Raw genomic sequence first — 5,805 nt, 5'->3', positions numbered from 1 at the left:
TCAGCAAATATAATATCAAGCACAGAGATTAGAAAATTTGCTTCACCCACTGTGTTTTGAGTTAGAGCATGAATAACCCATCAACCACGAGCTTTAGGAAACATATTTTCCTCTAGAGTGAGTGACTGTCATCTTGCATCACAATATATTAGAATCTTTCCTGCATCCGTGACACCAGATGAACTTCCTTGGTTGTACCAAGTATCAAGAATTTGATTCACTATCCTTCTGAGGAATATTCTACATAAATATGACTCTTTATATTATAAATAACCAAAGCACTCTATTCATGGTGGCATAAACAGTAGTTATTTTATTGGCTCATATTACTGAACCATCCAGATAAAACATCAGATTTAGCTTCTTTTAAAAAAGTTTCTTTTAATTTTTATTTATTTATTTAAAGATTTTATTTATTTATTTGACAGAGAGAGATCACAAGTAGGCAGAGAGGCAGGCAGAGAGAGAGAGAGGAGGAAGCAGGCTCCCTGCTGAGCAGAGAGCCCGATGCGGGACTCGATCCCAGGACCCTGAGATCATGACCTGAGCCGAAGGCAGCGGCCCAACCCACTGAGCCACCCAGGCACCCCTAAAAAAGTTTTTTTTTTTTTTAATTTAATTTCAATTAGCCAGCATGTTTGCACAGCCGAGTCCCCATTTCTCTGTTCTTTCCTCTGAGGAGTGCTGGCTTTGTCTTGGGGGGTACTTCTCTCAAAGTAGCAAGATGACCACTGCTAATTTGTGGGCAACATGATTTTGTGTTTATATTCACTGGAAGAAAAAGGGGGTTTCTTTCACTCAAACATAATAAGGACTATGTGGACCAAATTAAGAAACTGCCGTGAATTTAGGCTTAGAATTATTATTCATTCATAAAGTGGTAACTATTATGAAGAGTAATTGAGTCACCCTGAGTTCTAGGTAATTGGTTCTTTCATGGTAAAAGAGGAGATGGTGGAAGGTCAGGAAAGCACACCTGTTATCTAACAAGTGCTTATTTTTCCGACTAGTCCTGAATCTGATACATTCTATTCTTATAATATCATTGCTAGACTTCTGCGCATAATGTTGAAAGTCATTTTACTATAAATCCTAAATGGGATAGAGCCCCAGAATGTATCTGGTATTCACTAACCTTTACTAGTTTGAAAGGTATACAGTTTGCATAGTTTTTCAGATTAAAGAATAACATAATACCACAAATGTACATTTTTCCTCTTAATAAGGTGACGAAAATTTTAATGGAAGTCAGGCCTTAAGTGAAATGTTGGAAATTTTTAAGATCATATGTTCTTGTTCCTCAGGGCTTAAGAGAGGGAGGAGCAAAGAGAATTTTGATCATTGAAAAAGAAATGTCCTAGTTTTTAAAGTGGTATAGATTCTCATCATATTTTTGGAATTACTTTTTTCTTGCCTTGAAACTATAAAGTTTTTAATATTTTCATGCACTTTTAAACTTTCATATTGTGGGTGTGCTGGAAACAAACCTTCAGTGGCGTTTAAAACCAAATTAAAGTTTATAAAAAACTTTAAAATTGTGGAGTTTATCCTATTTAAGATTCTGCCAAACATGAAGAAGAAGGGATGAGATGTGAAAGGAAAGTGTGTCTTCTGGAAGACAAAATGGGATGGGGTGGGGGTTTGGAGAGCAAAACAATTATGACCATTAATGTGCTCTTTCCATGGAGATCACAGACACTTCCTAAAGTAGTAACATTCATAGTAATTACATGAAAGTTCAGAAAAGCACACATTCCCTGGAGTATAGTTAATCACATATGACACAACTTTTTTCTTTGTAGACTCTAAGTGCATGTCACACCGTGAATTTAAACTACCCACCTCTGTTGTTACTTTCTTATCGTTATGGACAAATATATAAAATATTGTTAATATTCAGAGTGTTCTGGGGATGTTGAGAATATGCAGTATTATAAATTGTTAGTGTGACTACAACATTATACAACATTTTCTGGGAATAGTTTTAATACATACAAAGGCCTTAAAATATATGTACCCACCAGTTCCACTTTCAAAGAGTTGTGCTGAAGTAATAATTGGACGAGTGTGAAAAACATAGGAAAGATATTCAATAAGGCATAGCTTATAAGTATGAAGGAATGAAAATGATCTATATAATAAAGTATTATTTGTAGTTAAATGATAATATAAATCGATATTTATTAGAACAGAAAAGTGCTAAATGTTTTATCTACATTGATGAATAAATTTAATGTGATTTCCAATAAAAAATGTCAATAAAAATATAAGGTAAGCTAAAAAATTAGAAAATGAATAATAATTAGAGGGTGTTAAAACTGCCACAAATAAATATAGGAAAACACAATAGAAAGGAAAGAAAAAAAGAGGAATGAAGGAGGGAAGGAGGGAGAAAAGGAAACAAAAGGGAGACACAGCACTGAAGGATTTCCAGTTCCTATTGCTGCGTAACAAACTACCCCGAAATTTAAAGGCTTAAAACCACAATCATTTACTATGACTACTGAGTCATGATGATGGAGTAATCTCAGTTGTGTTGCCTGGTTCTAGGATTATTTAGACGGACCTCATCTGAGGCAAATGAGTTCGTTGGTCCTGTTTCACCCGATATTCCTTTCCAGTGGGTTTGTGGCAATGACAAAGTACAATAAAACAATAGAAACATGGAGTCTTTTTGAGGCCAAGACTCTTAATTGGTATATTGTAACTTCTACTACTTACTATAAGCCAAAACAAGTCATAAAGTCTCAGAATGAGGAGGTTAATATAGGAATGACTGAATTATAGGATGAAGGGCATGGATAAAGTGTGAAGAACTGGGGGCATGAATACAATCTATGAAAACAGCCATGTAACAAATTACATACTTTTGTAATATGTAAAGGGTTCTTACACAGCACTCAAAGATTAATTACTCAGAAGAAAAAAATGTGTAAAAAATAAGAAAATATAATTCATTCAAACAGGGATATAATAGCCTTACAAACATAAATCTCATTAATAAACTTCAACTTCATTTATAATTAAAATAATGCTTATTAAGATAATGAGATACTTCAGGGCACCTGGGTGGCTCAGTGGGTTAAAACCTCTGCCTTCGGCTCAGTTCATGATCCCAGGGTCCTGGGATCGAGCCCCACATTGGGCTTTCAGCTCAGCGGGAAGCCTGCTTCCTTTCCTCTCTCTCTACCTGCCTCTCTGCCTACTTGTGATCTCTGTCTGTCAAATAAATAAATAAAAACCTTAAAAAAAAAAGATAATGGGATATTTTCTCTTATATCCAAGAGACTGACAAAGTTTAAAACTTTGGTAGTAGATTATGTTGGCCAAGATGTGAATGTGCATAAACTTTCCCATTCCCTCTTGGTAGAAACCGATTATTAAGACCTCATTTGAAGATAATTTGGTAATATCCATTATAATATGAAATGCATGTATTTTTCAAACAACAGTCTTCTAAGAATATATATGTATGTATATGAATATATGTGAATAAATATATGACAGATATTAATTATAATTACAAAACACTCAACACAACTCAAGTATCCAATATGATTATGCTTTCTCGTACTTTGTGCTTACATAAATTATGATGCATTCATTTACTAGTATAGCTTACAAACATCAAAACAGTGAAGTAGGGCGCCTGGGTGGCTCAGTGGGTTGGGCCGCTGCCTTCGGCTCAGGTCATGATCTCAGGGTCGTGGGATCGAGTCCCGCATCGGGCTCTCTGCTCAGCAGGGAGCCTGCTTCCTCCTCTCTCTGCCTGTCTCTCTGCCTACTTGTGATCTCTCTCTGTCAAATAAATAAATAAAATCTTTAAAAAAAAAAAACAGTGAAGTAAATCTATATGCTGTTTTTTGTATAAGGTTTTTGTTGTTTCTAGAAATAATTTTAATTTGAATAATATAAGGTGTCTAAAGTTGGAAACAGTTTCCTTTTCATTATATACATACTTATACTGTTGATATTTTATAATGTATTATTCAAAATGACCTTGAGAAGCAAAATGTGCATGGCATATTTCTTGGTAAAGCATTGAATGAACAAAAGACCATTTAGGTATTATCCTTTCTCTATAGAATTATACACATAAAGACACATGCACATAGAAAAGATTGGAAAGTTATGCACCAAATTATAAAAGGTAGTTTTGGGGTAATCCAGGTTCTGCTAGGAGAATCCAAGCTTCCCAGAGAATGTCTCAGAGAACAGGGGTGGAACAGGGGTGTTTTGCAGACTCCTAAGACCTCTCCCTTCTTAATTGCCTGTGAATAAGAGACTTCTAAGAAGACCTGGCTTCCAGAGAAGAGAACATGAAAAGGACAAACACAGTGCTAAGAATAAGTCATTTGGATGCACTTGAGCTGAACAAGCCCCTGGAGCAGCTAGTTTGGTCCCAGTTTCCTCAGTGCTTTCATGGATTTAAGCCAGGACTGTTAGCCCACTTTGAGCCAGAGGTAAAAGCATTGCTGTGGCTTTTCTTGTGGCAATTCACCATCTATTCTCAAAATGCCACTGTGGGACAATCCATTTTGAATATTCAGTATAAAAACGATTTTTCCCCAAAGCTGAGGTACCAGCCAGTAAGAATCAGAAGCTGTGGTATGCTATGTGTACAATTGGCAGGACGTGGCTGGAAGAGCCCTGCTATGACCTGTTTCGAAACTGTCATTTGGCATCATTTGGGAAAGCCAGGCAGTGTGCGAATATCATGGTTGGACTTTTTAAATTATGTGGGCTGATTAATTTCCTGATTTTCCTTCAGAGGGGCAAGTTTGCAACTTTGACAGAATGTCTCCTATGCATTCATCCTGTATTTTGTGAGCCCCCAAACGTACGTGAAGTTGGCTTTGAGCATATGAATAGGGAACTTCTCTGGCATGGTTTTGCTGAGTTTCTGAGTTTTCTCTTACCACTTATTAATATCCAGAAATTGAAAGCTAAGTTGTCTTCATGGTGTATTCCTCTTACTGGTGCTCCTAGTAGTGACAATACATTATCAGCCAGCCAGTGGCAAACAGTGTGGAGAGTGGCCCAACCATGCCTCACACCATAAGATGTGAGCACATCTTCTGTTAACTACTGTGTTAACAGTAGTTTCTTATTTGACGTGTACTTTACTTGTCCTAAGTGTGGCACAGAGGTACACAGTGTGCAGCCACTGAAATCAGAAATTGAGATGTCAGAAGTGAATGCTCTTTAGAAACTAAGATTGTTTCCTCTGAGGAAAACTATATTATGTTCAAATCCTTAATATTAGTTATCCTAAGCATACTGTTTAGGTATCTTTTATGAGGGGATGTGCTTCTCAGCCACTGTCTTCTTCTTTTCCTTTGCAGGTATGACAAAATTCTAATCACTAGAAACCGCATGACTCTGTACATATTGTGCAAACAATAATGTGTTACTTTTATTTAAATCATTGCATTCAATGTTTTAAAATTTTTTCATTTTTTTTTGCATTCAATTTTTAATGTTGAGAATAATGGACAGTTTTTGTCCGACTACTAAAAGCACTCTTTCATTTTGTTACTTCCTAGAAAGAAGTTAGATTCTAAAATAATTTCAGAGACTCGGGTGAGTGTGTATTTATTTTCAAAGATGGCATTCATTATAATATCATAATCTGACAATTATAAGACCCTGTTGTTTTGAGACTTAAGATCTAGTGCCCCAGTTGTAATTTTAAGTTACAGTCTAAAACCTGTTTTTAAAGGATTCAGTTGGCTTCATTCTCAGGCAAAATGATGGCCACCAGGAGCTCCAGACTGATGTTTTGCCAGCTCTCTGATCCCCCCA

At 36.1% G+C, this 5,805-nt stretch overlaps 1 pseudogene across 1 annotated transcript; it reads left to right on the top strand.

Annotated features, from left to right (window-relative positions):
• The first annotated feature begins 951 nt into the window (after positions 1 to 951).
• Positions 952 to 5,209, top strand: LOC309870630 (peroxisome biogenesis factor 2 pseudogene; annotated as a pseudogene). Its single transcript has 2 exons — positions 952 to 961; positions 4,297 to 5,209. The product of its transcript is annotated as a peroxisome biogenesis factor 2 pseudogene (transcript).
• Positions 5,210 to 5,805: the final 596 nt, after the last annotated feature.

Source organism: Mustela nivalis (assembly GCF_964662115.1).
Source record: "Mustela nivalis genome assembly, chromosome: 8".
Classification (NCBI taxonomy): domain Eukaryota; kingdom Metazoa; phylum Chordata; class Mammalia; order Carnivora; family Mustelidae; genus Mustela; species Mustela nivalis.
Note: the sequence above shows the minus strand (reverse complement) of the source record. Positions and strands in the feature narration are given on the sequence as shown.